At 45.2% G+C, this 17,845-nt stretch overlaps 1 protein-coding gene across 3 annotated transcripts in view; it reads right to left on the minus strand.

Moving 5' to 3' along the window:
• The window catches only part of KHDRBS3 (KH RNA binding domain containing, signal transduction associated 3), a 272,767-nt gene extending 262,475 nt beyond the window's left edge, over positions 1-10,292 (minus strand). For 2 of the 3 annotated variants that reach the window (XM_029222870.1, XM_029222869.1), the window contains exons 1-2: positions 10,273-10,292; positions 2,278-2,366 (exon numbers count right to left, since the gene is read on the minus strand). The gene's annotated coding sequence lies outside the window, so the exon portion shown is untranslated. Of the gene's footprint in view, positions 1-2,066; positions 2,107-2,277; positions 2,367-10,272 lie in introns of those variants that run through there. The other variant, XM_029222872.1, reaches the window with a different exon arrangement.
• Positions 10,293-17,845: the final 7,553 nt, after the last annotated feature.

The following is a 17,845-nucleotide window of genomic DNA, read 5'->3' on the forward strand; positions in this document are numbered from 1 at the left end:
ATCTGCTTGGCTGTGCAACAGAAGCTAACAAAGTATTGTGAAGCAATTATACTCCAATAAAGATCTATTTTTTAAAAAGTAGTTATAATAAATTGTGCATAGTGATCCATGGTGGACAAGGGAGGGGCTATGGGAACGTGCAGCCAGAGACCACATCCTATTTATGGGGTCAGTGGCCACAGATCAGGCTACAGGCCTGGGCAGTTTCTTGGCTTTTTTAAGAGCTGGGGTGTGGATCTCATGGAAGGTAAAAGAATGGCATCTCAAAGATGCACATGTCCTAATCCCCCAGAATCTGTGGATACAGATGTGATACAGCAAGAGGCTGTTAAGATGGCATTAAGATCGCTAATCAGCACACCTTAAAATAAGGAAATTATCCTGGACTGTGTGGGTGCGCCCAATGCAATCACAAGGGTCCTTTAAAGTGGAGAAGCAAGGCTCAAGGGTGATCCTCAGGGTCAGGAAGGGACTGGGAGCTGCTACTTGCTGGATCTGAAGATGAGGGAAGCAGCTCCAAGCCAAGGAATGCAGAAGCCTCTAGAAACTGGAAAGGCAAGCAAACGGCGGATTCTCCCTCAGAGCTTCTAGAAGGAACGCAGACTTGCCAACAGTGAGACCTATTTCAGACCTCCAACCCTCCGGAATTGTAAGATAATAAATTTGTGTTGCTTTAAGCCAATACGTTTGTGGTCATTTGTTCAAGCAACCACAGGAAACCAATACAGATCCAACTCTGTCTCCAGAGCCTTTGGTTCCTGGGGTATTAACTTCCTGTCTCCTATCCCGTGTGCTCTGAGCCCCTCTAATCATTTTAACTCGCTTCAACACCAACCCCAGAGGCATCGGGGGAGCCACAGGGGGTCGAACCCATCAGCCCAGTGTCCGGTTTCTGGTAGCGTGGCCAGGGTAGAGGGCCACTGGGCATGGGAGGTGCAAGGGGCACTTGAGGGTCACCCAGTCCATCCCCTCATTTGACAGCTGGGTGACTAAGGTTCAAAGATGGGGAGAAACTTGCCTAAAGTTCAGAGCCAGAGGGAAGCTGGACTTCCAGGATGAGATGCTTCCCTCATAAACACAAGGCAAACCACATTCCTTCCCCAGGAGCTCACCAGTCATGGTGCCACATGACAGTCACTATGACATGGCGGTCATCATGAAGAAGATGGAAGGTCTGGGGGAGGGGGAGAGTAGGGGGAGGTTTCAGACACTGCCTTCATCTGTCTGAAGGGCTGCAGGAGGAGGATAAATTCCTTCGGAGCCTGGGAAAGATGGGGTGTGTGAAGGAGTTGCAGCAGAGATGTGATGCGCTGGATTCCACCGTCTTGCACTGGCCCCAGCGGCAGCATCCTTGCACCGGCTGGTACCAAGGTCCCTTCCAACCCTGAGCTCCCTGTCCGGGCAAACAGCGGTGCAGGAAGGCTGTGCTCCCCGACAGCACCTGTAAAGCTCAGGGTGGGCTCTTTCCTACCTCTCCCCACCCTCCCTTTTGCCAAAACCAGCAGGAGCAGCTTTCGACTCTGTGCTTTGTCATCCCACTCTCTGTGCCTCTTCCTGCTCCGTTCCAGGCCGCTGGGAGATATATTTGTCTGACTTCAAAATGCCCCTAACAGCCAGTGGCTGTCGGGTGAAGGCACCACGCCAGGGCTGAGCTCATTTGCGAGCAGCCCTCTCTGAGGTTCAGACCTGGCTCGCCCAGCGCCGGCCAGAGCCTCCTGCGGCTGCCCGGCTGCCTGCTGCACCCGCCTCGCCCCTGCTGCCTGCCAGCCCCACCTTTCTCTTCTGTAGAAGAAAGACTCCCAGTGGCCCCATTACTGTGAGGCCGGGACAAACTCAGGTATCATCGTACCTGGGCTCCAAAGGATCATCTCCGAGCCCTGGAAAAGCCTCAAAGCCGCTTCTGAGACCTCTGTGATGTTTCTGCCAGGGGGCAGGCAGCGTTAGGGCCCGGAGAGTTTAATCCCGAGGTTCAATTAGCGTACCCACCACCCTTCCCGGGCACCACCCCCAGCCTAATCTCCCTTTCCCCCAAATACCAGTAACACATTTAAGGTGTTTTCACTTACCTCTGGAAAACAACATTATGGCCTTATTATCCTACTTTTCTGTGAGAGAACTGCGTCCGGACAGGGCGTGAAGGTGGAGTGCTGACGGGGAGGGAGGGGGTGATGACGGCACATTCACTGCTCCCCGGGGGGCCACAGCAGATTTCCATAAAGCAGCGCCCCCGTTCTCACCCTCCCACTGAGGATCCAACTTGGAAAGAAGGTCACTCACCCTGGTTTAGATTTCACTGTGTCTGTTTGCTGTCTTACATTCGGGGCCTTTCCTGATGTGTAATTTTCCTTCTTCTCTTTCTATGTCACCTGCATGAGAGAAAGGAAGACAGAGGCAGAAGGAGGTCACAGCAAGACCCTCGTTCCTTCTTATTCCTAAACAAAGTCTCTGGTGGGAAGGGAGAGCTTTTCAGATTTATCAGTTGCAGCTGAAAAAAAAAGTCCTGATGGGTAGGGAGGGATGTGAATATGGTTCAGGAGCAAAAAAGAAAAAAAGGATTTCATTTTTCAGATATTTTGAGTAAAAAAAAAAAAATCAAACCGGGATTCTTGAAGGTTCATGTAAGACAGGATGAGGGGGCTGAGGAAGTCACCTGAGACCTCGATATTTTACATTTTATATAGACTTGACATTTTTTTGTAGGACATTGTTCTTCTCAAGAACAGTTATAATGTAAATAGCCATCTTTTCTACATCATTAAGATCACACTGGGATGTGAGGGTTTCCATCCTCACCTAAGGCCTCAGTTTATACTGTTTCTTTAGTCTTACAGGGAAGACGGAGGTACAGAGGCTCCGCTGAGTGCCTTTGTACTGGGAATACTGGGTCACATGTCCTCAAGAACTCTCCACTTTCTAAATGAGGAAAGTGAGGCTCAGAGAGTTTAAATACCTTGCCTGGGTCTGCACGGTGAATGAGTGAATGAAGGAATGAATGAATGAAGTGTATCCAGGAGCAGTCTGAGTGTGCCAGGCGGTGCTTCCCCACCACTCACAGCTGCCCCGACACTGACGAGGCCCTGGCACCTCGAAGCCTCCCCTGCAGCTCCAGATTCACTTCTCTGACCGCCTTGTTCAGGACACTAACCCCAAGCAAGAGTTTACAAGTAAATTCTTGATTCTCTCGCCCCATCCATCCTCCAAGTCCAAAACTAGATCCCCCCAACAGTGCTACGGTTATGTACTGCTGTGTAACAAACCACCCCGAAACTTGGTGCCTTAAAACAACTATCATTTTATTATATCTTATAAATGTTTGGCTCAGGAATTTGGGCAGGACTCAGCTGAGTGATTCTTCTCTTCCATGCGGCTTTGACAGAGGTCACTAGGGGATTATCAGTTGGCAGATGGGCTGTTCTGGAGGGTCCACTCACACGTCCAGTGCTCGATGGGCATAGTGGGAAGGCTGGATTTAACTGGACTTTCAACTGAAGACTCCATATATGGCCTATGGAGCCAGCCGGATGGTCTTAGGTAGTCAAACTTCTTACATGGCTGAAACTGTGTACTTCCTACATGCAAAACGTGGAGTCTAATTACCTCTCCTTGAATATAGGCTGGTCTTAGTGCCTTGCTTCTAGTGAACAGAAGTGATGCTGTGTGACATTCAGGGATAGGTTAGAAAAGGTGATAAAGTTTCCACCTTGGCCAGTCTTAGGAAGGGCCTTGCGGTACTGGGCTGATACATACAGGCTAGGCAACCTGGAAGCTGCCATGCTGGAGGGAACAGGTGGAGAGACTACACAGAGTTACAGATGCCCAAAGGGCCCAGGCTGCTCTTGTCCCCAGCTGTTCAAGTTTTCCCAGCTCAGGCACCAGCACTATGAGTGAGAGATCCTTCAGATCACTCCAGCCCCCAGCCTTCAAGCCACCAGCATGGCTGAGTGGAGACAAGCATTCTTCACTGTGTCCTGTATGAATTTCTGACCTTCAGAATCCGTGAGCATAGTATGTGGTTGCTTGACACCATGAAAATTTTGTGTAATTTGTTTTACAGCCAAAATAAGTGGGACAGTGACAACCTAGGGACCCGAGAGTGTGCATATGCTCCAGTTAAGAAGAGGGACACTTCCTGGTCTTTTATGACCCGATCTTGGACATCATAGTCACTTCTGCCATACTCTATTGGTCAATGCAGTCACCAGATTCGAGGGGAGAGGAGCCAGGACCTACCTCTTGATGGCAGGGAGGTAACAATTTGCTGCAAGATTTTTAATATCTCCACAGCCAGTGTTCACCATCTCAATAAATGACAGCCGCTTCTACCCAGCAGTTTAAGCCAAAAACTTGGCCATCATTCTGCATCTCTCCTTCTCCCTTACCTCACACCCAATTCACCAGCAATGGGCAAATCTGGCTGAGTTTCCCTCCACAATATTTGTGAATTCATCCATGTCTCTCCCTCTCTCCTGCTGCCCTAGTCAAAGCCACCATCATCTCTTGCATGGGGTATGTCCGGAGCTTCCCAACAGACCCTCTGCTCAAAGTTCCTCTGTAATACTATCCATGCATCACCAGAGGGATCTTTTAAAAATATACAAATTGGGGCTTCCCTGGTGGCACAGTGGTTGAGAGTCTTCCTGCCGGTGCGGGGGACACGGGTTCGTGCCCCGGTCCGGGAGGATCCCACATGCCGCGGAGCGGCTGGGCCCGTGAGCCATGGCCACTGAGCCTGCGCGTCCGGAGCCTGTGCTCCGCAACGGGAGAGGCCACGGCAGTGAGAGGCCTGCATACCGCAAAAATATATATATAAAAATAAAAATATACAAATTGGATCCTATGGTTGCCCTACAGAAAGCCCTTCAATATTTTCCACTGTAGTCAATGAGAACTTAATGATCCGCTCCTTGTTTACATTTCCAATCCCACGTCAGGTCACCCTCCTCCTTCCATCTCCTTGGCTCATGTCAAGCTCTTTGCCACCCTAGGGCCATTCTATATGTTGTTCTCTTTGCCAGGAATCCTTTTTTTTTCTAGGTTCTTTGTGTGTCTGGCTCCTTCTTTAGGTCATTGCTTAAATGTCACCATCTCAGCAAGACCTGCCCTGACCACACTAGCTAAGAATGTCAATCTCCCTTTCCCACAATCCTCTTGCTCAGTGTCTCGCTCTTGCTGTTGTTTACGTACAGGAGTTGAAATTTACACACTACAACTCAGAAATGCAAAACAATAGCTTAATTTTTTCTCTGTAGGAGATCTCAGTCTTCCCTAGAGTCCTCCTTATTCGGCTGTTGGAACGAGTAACGGTCGTAGGTGATGGGGAGAATATAAACTCACCCTCCTCCGTTCTAAAACAGCTTATTTCAGGTAAGTTCAGCCTCTTTTGGGAAAATGCTCCATCCATTCTAAGTCCAAGCTCTCTCTCAGAACAATCCCCTTCCCCTTTCCATTGTTCTCCTCTCTCCATCCATTTTCCCAGATACTGTCTAGGTACTCAGGGATGCTTTTGCCAGAACTGGGAGAAGGTGGTCTCTGTGTGCTTCATCTCCTGATGTTTCCACTGTAGTGTGGCCAGTTTGGTCTAATACTGGGTCACCAGTGTGCGTCCTAGTGTCCTCTGAGGTATGCCTAATCCTGTCTGGTTCATTTGGATGTCAGGTGGGACAAGCTGCTAAAATCCCTGCCATTTCACTCTAGCTACGGTGACGCAGCTCTCTGTGGACTCTTTCTCCAGCTTCAAACCTCTGTGGGTCCACTGTCCACTCAGGACCTCAGGGACCAGCCCCTCCCCCAGTGTACTTGGGGACTTCTGGACTGCCTAAGGATGGGGGCTGGCAGCACCACCTTGGGGCCATCCATCAATGAGCCTCCCCCTGCTCCTGCTGCTCTACTGGCTCCACTTCACCATGAACATGCGAGAGAAGGTGGAGAAGAGGGGCACTAGCTGGACATTGTCACACCCGCTGTCACTCACATGGGGTTCTATCGCATTGCGCCACCTTGTTGCTGACTCAAGGCTCTGTGTGGGGAAGGTGCTTCTCAGAGGCGAAGGCAGCATCTCCAGCCTGGATGGGAGCCTCCAGGTCTCTCTGCTTCCTCCTGCTATGAAGAATAGTCCACTTCCTCCCCTTCTCAGGTGGGAACTTGCCTTGCCCGACATCTCCAGTCTCTTTATGTTTGGGGTGACTATTTTGGAAATCAAAAGTTCCATATGGAATCCTTCTCAGCGTTCCTGCTTTCAGTCTCCTAACCCTCCCGAAAGCAGTGGATTCCTCTGGCTTAGTGTAAAGATGGTGTAAAAAGAAGCACTAAAAAAACATACATGTGAAGGAGCATGTGTGAGAGTTTGTGAGTCTGCATGTGACTGGTGCCTGCGCGTATGTCATCTGTGTGCATATGTATGTGTGTGTCATGTGTGTGCCCATGTGTGAAGAATGTATAAACATGCACTTATGTGTATTGACTTATGGAGATACATAAAATTGTCCCTATTGTATCTACTTCAAGATACTTAACATGATTTGTTTGTTTATTGTCAGCTTTTCTCACTAGAATATAAGCTCCATAAAAGAAGGGACTTGCCTGTCTTGTTCATCACTGTATTCCCTGTGTCCTAGCACAGTCCCTGACCCATAGCTGTTGCTCAGACAGCATTTGTTGAATGAATGAATGAATGAATTGGATCCATATGGCTTGAGATCCATTTAACTTATGATTTTACCCTTGTCACTAAGGTCTCTTAATTTCTGTAATGCTCAAGAATTGAGTAAGTTTATGAATGAAGAAAAGTACCAATATGTATTGATTATGTCCCGTACTGTGCTAAACATTAAGATGAAAATCTCCTTTAATCCTTGCAATTATCCTGTGAGACACGAAGCATTATCATTTCCATTGCACATAGGGTAGATTGGGGCTCAGAGAAATGAAGTGACTTTTCCAAGGTTGAAAAGCCAAAAAGTGGCAAAGCTGCACTGGAATTCATATTCGTCCGACACTAGATCCGCTACATTACTTTGCGAGAAGAAGGCAGGGACAACGAGGCTGCCTGCTCACAGTGCTGTGAGGATCAAATAGGTAACGTGGGACTACAACAACTCCTGGCACAGAATACACAGCTGACCCTTGAACAGTGGGGCATTAGTGGCTGACCCTCTGTACAGTCTAAATTTTGCATGTAATTTACAGCTGGCATGCTGTATCCAGCAGTTCCATATCTGCGGATTCAACCAACCGCGGACCCTTTAGTACTAGAGGATTTACCACTGAAAAAAATTCCTCATATAAGTAGACCCACACAGTTCAAACCCGTGTTGTTCAAGGGCCAGCTGTACTACTCATATTAGCGGTCCTATTGTTTTAGCTGTCCTCTTCATAGTTTCCATTTTCCTTTCAAGAGAAGAGGAATAAATAAAATCCATATCTCGAGGCTAAAGGGCACTGGCAAACCACCTTTTTACCCTCTCCCCTTCCTTCTTTTCTCCTACTTTCTTCTTGACAGAAACAGGCAGAACCAGGTAAGAGCTTCACCTGCAGGTGTCACAGCTGAAATTGGAGGGGGTTATCTGACACTTTCAAAGGCTTATTTCAGGGGTGGAGAATGAGAAAAGCCGCACAGAAATTAAGGTCATAGTTGTGAAGATGATATTGCATGTCTCACTGGAAAGGAAGGATGGGACAGAGCCTCCGTAGCTGGGAGGGCTCCAAGTAGGATAGATGCAGGGCGGGTAGGGGAGGGCACTTAGGCTGTGCCTGTAAAGAGGTAGCAGAATCCAACATACATGGTGCCCAGAATGACTTTGGGGAGGGGTCTCCTACTCTCTAGAGGACCAGGGCACTAGATTCGGGCTGCTTTCTGTAGGAGTGAGGAATAACGCCATCGAGACCAGAGCCAGTGTCCAGAGCAGAGCTGGAAGTGAGGGTCAAGGAGACTGCAACGGAAAGCAATATCCAGAAAGAGGAAAGTCAGACCTTCGGTAGCAAGAAGGAAGTAGAGGTGCAGTCAAGAGGGCTTCAAAGAGGAAGGTTAATGATGGGACCTGGCCAGCATCCCCACCCCTCACAGAGCCCCCGGGGCATTCTGTGAGCTGTATCTGTGGATCCTCTACTAGGGGAAGGGGGGTGGCCTGATCTTCTCTCATCCTTTTCCATATTCTTAAACTAAATAAAGGCTTTACAATGACTTGTGTAAACTACAAGTACTATAAAACCACAGGAGATTGTTCATATTATAATCTTCATTGTCTCTCCAGAGTGGAAGAGGGAGAGAGGTAGGAACTCAGGAACAGGAGCTGGTCTTGAGTTGTTAAAGACCATCTTTCCAGTCCCTTCAAAGAAAAGAATCCCATCTTTAGATTTGAGAAAAACTGACCTTTGGGAAGCAAGAACCATGAAAGTAGGCAGCTTGGGGTCCCACTATGGGGGGAGTCTCACATTATAGAAACTGGAGAGTCACGGAATATCAGAGCTCAGAGGGACCTGAAAGATGGTCTGTGCCTGAAGTTTTCAAACCTTCTCCTGCAGAGCGCAGGATGCTGCAGAGCTGCCGGGAGGGGTGGCCGTGGAGCGTCTCTCAGCCCTTGTTCCTATTTCAACCTAAACACTGTTACTTTTATGCTCTTTGTGTTGGATTTCTGCATAAGGTTCTGCTGTTGCTGCAGGAAATGTGCAAAGCTCTGCTCTATTCTGATTCACCCAGTGCATCAGAGGAAGAAAGGAAGTCCTCGTGTGAGCAGAACACTCCCAGAGCACACAGCTAGTTTGGCGCAGACAAGGGACTTCAGCCTGGCACCCTTCCCTAGTGTCCAGAAGGGAACAAATGGGATGAGTTCCTTCCAGGAAGTATTTGTTTCCCCCCAAGGTATTTCCCGAGTTCCAGCAAGTGGCCTGGTAGGACCCAGCTGGCTGTCTCTCCACTGGATGCCATAACTGATAAACAGCCCTAGGACAGGACCAGGCTGCCTCAGTTGTTTATTATCTCAGCCAAGGAAGGCTTGACTAGGAGACAAAACACCTCTTCATACATTTGCATCAAAATGCTCTGCACCCTTTGACTCGAACACTGCCTTTGTTAGCCCAAAAGCTCTATTATCAACTCTATAAATCTGGCAGTGGCATTTGCATATGCCTCCACAGGCTCTATAACATTCCTAGGCTGTCACGACATTCAGAGAGGTGAGGCAGGAACAACATGCCACTGGGGTGAGAGGTGAGCCTCTTCACACCTATGCTGATGAACCAGTGGGTGCAGCTTGGGTGAGGGAGGCGCACCGTTTACTGATCACAGGCAAGAAGTTAGGCACTGCCCTAGGCGCCCTGCGTGAACATCATTCGATCCTCATGACAGCCTGAGAAGTGAGTATCTATTGGTTAGAATGGGCTAGGCTCAGATCAAAACTACAATGAGGTATGACCTCACACCGGTCAGAATGGTGATCATCAAACAGTCTACAAGTAATAAATGCTGGAGATGGTGTGGAGAAAAGGGAACCCTCCTACACTGTTGGTGGGAATGTAAATGTGTGCAGCTGCTGTAGAGCACAGTATGGAGGTTCATCAAAAAACTAAAAATAGGGGCTTCCCTGGTGGCGCAGTGGTTGAGAGTCCACCTGCTGTTGCAGGGGACACGGGTTTGTGCCCCGGTCCGGGAGGATCCCACATGCCGCGGAGCGGCTGCGTCCGTGAGCCATGGCCGCTGAGCCTGCGCGTCCGGAGCCTGTGCTCCGCAACGGGAGAGGCCACAACAGTGAGAGGCCCGCGTACCGCAAAAAACAAACAAACAAAAAAACTAAAAATAGAGCTCCCATATGATCCAGCAACCCCACCTGGGCATATTCTGGAGAAAACTCTAGTTCAAAAAGATACATGCACCCCTGTGTTCATAACAGCACTATTGACAATAGCCAAGACATGGAAGCAACCTAAATGTCCATCGACAGATGAATGGATAAAGAAGGTGTGGTACATCTATACAATGGAATATTACTCAGCCACAAAAAGGAATGAAATAATGCCATTTGCAGCAACAAGGATGGAGCTAGAGATTATCATATTAAGTGAAGTAAGTCAGACAAATATCATATGATATCACTTATATGTGGAATCTAAAAAAAGTGATACAAATGAACTTATCTACAAACCAGAAATAGGCTCACAGACTTAGAAAATAAACTATAGTTACCAAAGGGGCAAGGGGCGGGGGAGGGATAAATTAGGAGTTTGAGATTAACAGATATACACTACTATATACAAAATAGATAAATAACAAGAACTTACTGTATAGCACAGGGAACTATATTCAATATCTTGCAATAACCTATAATGGAAAAGAATCTGAAAAAGAATACATAACAATATATAAATATCATTTTATATATATATACACACATATATATAACTATCACTTTGTGTACACCTGAAACTAACACAACATTGTATTATAAATCAAATATACTTCAATAAAAAATTTTTAATTAAAAAAATTTTTTTAATTAAAAAAAAAAGAACGGGTTAGGCTCTGTGATAGTAATGCTTAAACCTTGGAATCTCAGCTGCTGCACATAATGAAAGTTTACAAGTCATGCAAATCCAGACTGGGTTGTGAAATGGATGCATTACAGGGTCTTCTTTCTCTTGGCCAGGTCTCTCCTGCTATATCTAAAATCAAGTTCATCCCGCTACCTCTAGGATTGATTCTTTTCTACTAATTTATGGTCTAGACCACACAAGACATTCATAGCTTTCCTATTAATGAAACCTATACCTTATTTCTTGGGAAATAATACAATGGCCTCATGATGCCAGGGGAAAGGCAGCCCCTTCCTGCCCAGACTTAGATTAAAAAGCACTCATTGTGCATGAAATTAAAGAATATCACACTGGAATTCCTTCTTTTTATTACCTAGGAAATGAAATTTAGAAGTCTCATTTCACCCCACCACAAATATAGCTGTTTCATGAAAAATGACAATACTGATTTCATTCATGACATAATTAACGGGGTGAGAAACAAACACTTAAAACCCAAATATGGGGTTTAGTAGGCTTGGTAAAACTTTTATGATAAGCTATAAACAATCAGATTTAATGAAGCAATACATCTGCTCATACAAAGTATAAATGATTATTAGAGTTGCAGACAAAACATTCCTACCCACAGAAGACCTAATGGTATGAAAACAGTAATTACAATGCCAAAAATATTGTTAAGTGTTAAAATTGACACCGGGAAAATGAAACACTTTGCTTAATTTCTGATAACGTTACATGTTGAGACATGACATGTCTGGCATTTCAATTGACACAAAACCTTGTTTTTTAGTTCAAACACATTTCAGACTTTCACACTCTGCTTTGCAATATGATTTCCCAAAGTTTGGCCTCGCTCCCTCAGATTGCAGGGTGCCATGGGTCCAAGTTATATTTCCTTTCTTCTTGTACATTACCTAAACTCAAGAGTTTTGTTTTGTTGCTGTTTTCCCTTTTAAATGCAAGTCAAATTCTGTGATCTGGAATACCACTGCTTGCACATGTCAGCTCCCCTCCCAAGAGAAGCAGCACGTGTGTGGACAAAATGTATAACTCAGGTCCCACAGAGATCCAGGAACCATATTCTACCTCTGCTCATACGACTTCTGATACTATAGATAAGCAAGATGTAAAGTGGGGACCATTTTGCATTTTATCTGATGTCTCTGGACGAGCAAAATATTGCCTAGAAACGGTTTACAATTTCTATTTGAATATATTCCCTGTAATATATGCAGGTTTCTACAAACAAAAGGAACCCCACACATTTCAGCAGGCCGACAGTCTGAAAGCGCCCTCTCCTCAGAGCGCTGAAATCAGCACCCTTTGAACAAAGCAGCCTGTCCTTTTAAGAAAAATCCCTCTATAGAAATGCTATAATTTCCTTGTTACAAAGGAGCCTTTTTCAGAGCACGTAAAGTGCCAGTTTGTTCAGTGTGACCTCTGCTTTCATTCTATCAAGGTTGTATCTGATTACAATTTAAGACAGATGAAGGGGATGCCTTTCGAGGCAAAGAAGAAAAAAAGTTTTAGTCTTGGGTCACTTGCAAAAGTGGTTCATCACTTTTATTGGCAACGTTTTCAATAACATTTTGGGGGTGGTTCTCCTATGTCAGTCTGAAAAGATGTCTGGGATACATTTTCAGGGCTTTGATGTGCTTATTGGGAGTTGACCCACATGGGAAATGCCGTGTTGCTGCTTTCTTTCCGGAAAACAAGGTGGCTGAACTGGAGAGGGTCTCAGCGGACATCACATCTGCATGGGGCCTCCTTGTGTGTCGGGCCATTCAGTTGCCTAAGCCTGCACTGGCCCACAGTCCAAACCCTACAGGAGCTGATGTGACTTCAGAAGGAGCTCTGTGAACTGTGAAGAACAATGCAGACGTTCTTTGTGTATTACTGGAGACAGAAAACCATGGTGGTAAAGAGTCCAAAAGAGCTGGGTCTTAAAGCCTGGCTCTACTACTTACTAATTCTTGCAAACATTCTATATTATTCATATAATTTGGGCTAATCACCTCCCTGAGCCTCACTCCCATCCTCTACCTCACAGGGTTATCAAGAGTTAAACGAGATAATGTCCATCATCCTCTGGGCACAGTGCCCAGGACATAGTAAGTGTTCAAGAAATGTCAGATGTGATTATTTTTCGTAGTTCCGGTACTTTGAAGAAGAGATAAAGCCCTGGGAAATCTTGCCCTCCCTGAAAACCGTGGGAGGGAACACAGTTGAGTGTAATAGAAGTGGCACAGACATTGGAGTTAGACTTGTATCCTGTCCCCCGTCTGAGACCTTGGCTTTATCTTCCTGTCATCGAGTTTCCCAAGTATAGAAACAAAGACACTTTCTACTTCGTAGTGCCTGGCCTACGGGATAGGTCCATACATGTTTTATGAATGCAGGGATGAGATAACAAATGGAAAGCACTTTGTACGTAGCAGATGCTTTAAAAATGTCACACTGTATTTACGGGTTGGATTATCTCCGCCTCAACGGGTAAACTGTGCTCCTTTGAAAGTACATCCAGCCCCACCGTATGCCTTTGTCCAAACCTCAGCCCCTACTGGGAGCAGCCAACTCCTCCCTAAGGTCCCTACAGCCACTCAGACTGCCATCTGTCCCCTGCTCAGCAGTCTGGAGGGATCTTTCCAAAAATATGGAGTAAATCATGATGCTCCCTGCTTGGACCCTCCAGTAATTCCTGTTGCTGTCAGAGTGAATCCACCATCCCCACCCGGGCCCCTCCCGGCTGCCCATCTAGCCTCACCTGCTGGGGCTCTGCCCTTCACTCTTTCCCACCTGGCAACGCTCTTGTCCTTCTGTTCCTCTAACACAGCAAGGACTTGGCTGTGCCCTCTGCCTGAACTTTTCTTCACCCAGATTTTTCCTGGCTCCTCCGTCTCTTCATTCATGTTTCGGTTCACATGTCTTCCCTCCAAGAGGCCCCTTGACCACCTAGTTTCCCCTCCAGCCCTATCACCTCTTGACCATGACCACTTTACTGTCTCCCTGGCAGCTCTCGCTCCCAAACATTCTCCTCTTTTTTGTTTTTTTTTAAATCATTTTTCCTATCTCTCTCCCCGACTGAATTAAACCTGAGATCAGGTGTTTTTTATGTATCGGTCACCCTTGTATCACCAGAGCCTAGGACATGTGCTGGCATACAGTAGGTGCTCAATCAGTGTTGGCTTAATGAATATTGATTGCTCACTGTGTGCTGGGCACCAGTTAAAGTGTCCGGGATTCAGAGAGATGAATGGCTGTTTTGTTCTCAAAACAGATAAATATTGCAAGAGAGATAAGCTTAGGATATTATGGGAGAACAAAGGATAGACAAAGACATCCATATATTGAATAAAATGGGGTGATGATGGGGGTGGCAGAATCTTCCCAGGGTGGCCAAAAGCACCTGAATCTCGAAGACCATGTACTAAATTGTAATGTCCCCCCAGCCAAACTGCTGTACCAGGTAAAAATGGATTACATATGAAACGGCTTTGTAAACACATTTTTGCTCTTAATGTTGTTGCTAGTAACCTTTGTCTAAGGCTGTACATTGGCCCTTGCTCCTCTGAGCCTCTAATTTCAGGATGGTCTGTTTCTTTTCTCTACCCATGCAAAGAAAACCCCAAACCTTCAAACTCTAACCTCAAGCCTGAGACCATGGATAGTGGGTTTAGAAGAATGGAGAAGCCGGCTGTGGGCAGAGCCTTGGAAAATAGCTGCTTCTGCAAAGAAGGATGACTCCCATCGCCAGACCAGCCCCTCACAGTGTTGTCGGGGAGAGGCTGGCGAGAGGCTCTCACAGAAAAACACAAGAAGAATCGCTGTTAAAAATATTGTGACAAGTTATATGAAGCACTGAGGGATATTTCTGAGTTTCTCAAGAGCGAGGCAATCGTTCCCACAGTCATAAAAGTGCCTCGGCAAGCAAGGACAGTAAATGTAATAAAAGGGGGGAAATGTTGTCTGAGCTCATAAAGGAGGAGGGTGATTGTGTAGTTACAGACCTTCATAAACTCCTTCAACACAGTAGAGGGAGAGAAATTGGGTCAGCAGACGATGCCTCCATCACGCTTGCTAACCTAGACAAGATGGGCCAGCGGAAAAACAATGGGGCCATGTCATTATTCTAGTGAATAAAGGCAGGGCCTCGGGGCAGTGACTTGTCATTTTAGAGTCAGCACAAGACATATTCCAAAAGTAGAAAACTTACTGGACTAGGGATCAGGAGACCCGGGCTCTGGACCTGTTTTTTTTCTGAGTTATTGTGTGGCTTAAAATAGTCACTCGATATACTAGTCAGGGTAATTAACTCCAGATGCTATAACAAACAAATCCATACTCTTAGCGTACTAACACATTAAACATGCATTTCCCTATCATATCATCATGCAATGTGGGTTAACAGAGGGATTTGCTCGACATGGTCATTCAGGGGCCCAGGCTAATGGACATACTGCCATTTTTAAGCACATGATTCTCAAGATCACCCTGGTATTAACCTCTAACCTGCCAGTGGGAAAGAGAGAAAGGGTGTTGAGGACCACAAAGGATATTAGGAATCTTGGGACTTATAAACTAAAATTACAAATTATCTCTTTCTCCTGATGTACGATGGTGGAGCAGCAACAGAAATTCCACAGTAAAGTCTCACATTCACAAAAGAAGGCACATAATAGTCACGGATTCATAGCAATGTGGGAATCCTGTAGTGCAGACACTGTGAGCTTCCTTGTTTTAGGACAGGGGGAGGCTCCCTAGACTTCTGTTCTGCTCTTTGGGCAGAATCATGATGTCCACTTTTCCCAGTGGTCCAGGCTTTACCCCCTAGGGAGATTTTTCTTTGCTCATTCCTTTCCATGACCACTTCTGATGTGTGTTGGGGAGAAGCTCTTCTTGGGAACTGTAAGTTTCTGGAGCCTGATCTTTCCTTACGGAAGGTTGGAGGACAAAGTGTTGTTTTAAGTATTAAATCATCAAGGATCTTTTTAGTCTGAAATTACGGGTTCCTTGGTAATACAATCCTCCCCAAACCTTAGTAGACATCTGATGTTTTTGCTTCCAGTCAGTTCGAAGAGCCAGTAATGATACTCAAACATCTTTCCTGGATATATTTTTCAAATCTACTTTATTTCTTTGCTTCCCCATCCCTATGTCCTTCTCTCTCAACTTCATGGTACATGAGGCTGTCAAGGTTAAGTGGGAAGACCACATTTTTTTTTTTTTTTTTTTTTTTTTGCTGTACGCGGGCCTCCCACTGCTGTGGCCTCTCCCGTTGTGGAGCACAGGCTCCGGACGCGCAGGCTCAGCGGCCATGGCTCACGGGCCCAGCTGTTCCGCGGCATGTGGGATCTTCCCAGACCGGGGCACGAACCCGCGTCCCCTGCATCGGCAGGCGGACTCTCAACCACTGCGCCACCAGGGAAGCCCGGAAGACCACATTTTTAATCTGATCTTTGTTGCAAGGTTTGTTTGCTTGTTTATTTAGACAAAAGGCTTTCTAATTCTTATTTTCTACCATCTGGAGTCTAGAATCAGTCGGCTTTACTGATCCTCAAGGTCCCACATTTCTGGACTCTCTCTATTCCCTTTTATTCTTGCTTAGAAACCACCTAATGGTCCCCTGAGTGCGTCTTGCAATGCCTTGTCAAACAGCCAACATTTGCCAAGCACTTCCAACATTCAGTTTTCCACCAGAGATGAGACCATTACTATTTTCAGATCTAACCCACATCAAATGTCCTGTTTCTTGGATCCATCCCTGTACCAAATACGAAAAGAGTTGTGGTTTGTCTAAGGAAAAGAGAAACCCCTCCAGGTATTCTGAGCAGGAATGGATTTAATAATAGGCAGTGAGAATTTTGCCCAGTCCTTGTAAATGCTAGGGATGAAAGGTCATGAAATCCACTGCACCCTCATCCAAACCTTCAGAGGGGAGAGGCAGATGTTAACTTGCAATTGTATTTATTTGTTTAATATTATCATGCATGTTATATAAAAAGAAGTTCTGGGGTACTCTGAGAGGGTACAGCTGGGTGAACTAGTGTAATATGGGGCATAAGGAATAGACTCCTCTTAATTCCTTTGTTTAGGCTTCAGTAGCATGAGAGGGATGAGCATTCCACATTTCCCTGACATGAGGGTATTGTGAAGATTGGCTCTTGTAAGCCACACTGATTAGATACTGGGTAGCAAAAATTCATAGCATTCTGATTGAAGTGCAGTGTCTAGATTCAAAACTAATAGGTAGAATGCTTTCTACTCCATTACTTCCAAGATACAAGCTGAACTCTTTAGCACATGGCACGTGAGGGCGCTCAGGATCTGACTTCTTACCTCGTATCTTGCCTCTGGTTGGACACCACTTCATATTCTGTACCTATAGTACAAAATTCACCTTCATCCTATGAACTTGGCATATTTCCTCACTCCTCCTTGGTAGGCTGTGTCCTTGATTCAGAATGCCCTCACCTTAAGTGCTCCCTTAATCTGAAGAGACACTTAAAAATATTTCAAACTAAATTAAATTGAAAATAACACTAACCAAAAATCATTTGATGTAGTAAAAGCAGTACTGTAAGATGAATTTATAGCAATATATGCGTATATTAAAAAAGAAGAAAGATCTAAAATCAATAAAATTAGAAAAAGAAGAGCTGTTTAAGCTTAAAGCAGAAGAAAAGTAGTAATAAAATTAGGAACAGAAACTGAAGAACTTGAAAGCAAAAAAAAAAAAACAACAATAGAAATAGCTGGTTCTTTGAAAAGATTCTAAAAACTGATAAACCTCTAGCCTGGTATCAAGAAAAAAAGAGAGAGAAAGAGAGAGAAGACACAAATTACAGTATCAGAAATGATGCCATCACTACTGATCTCATGCACATTAAAGGATAAAAAGGAATACTATGAATAATTTTCTTTGATGACTGATGAAATAGGTCAATTTATTTAAAAAGATATAAACTACTAAAACTCATACAAAGAGAAATGGATAATCTGAATAGGTTTATATCTATTAGAGAATTTTAATCAATAATTAATAACCTTCCATAAAAGATGACACCAAGGTCAGATGGTTTCACTGGTAAACTCTACAAACATTTAAGAAAGAAATGAAACCAATTCTCCATAATCTCGTTCAGAAAATAGAATCAGAGAGAATACTTTCTAACTCATTCTCTGAAGCCAACATTACCCTAATACCCATTCAAAGAATTATAACAAAAGAAAGTTGTAGATCAACATCTTTCATGAACATCAATGTAAAAATCTTCAACAAAATATTACCAAATCAAATTCAAGAATGTATAAACAGAAC

This window comes from Monodon monoceros, unplaced genomic scaffold, assembly GCF_005190385.1.
Source record: "Monodon monoceros isolate NGI ecotype Baffin Bay Population unplaced genomic scaffold, NGI_Narwhal_1 Super_Scaffold_14, whole genome shotgun sequence".
NCBI classification, from domain to species: Eukaryota; Metazoa; Chordata; class Mammalia; order Artiodactyla; family Monodontidae; genus Monodon; species Monodon monoceros.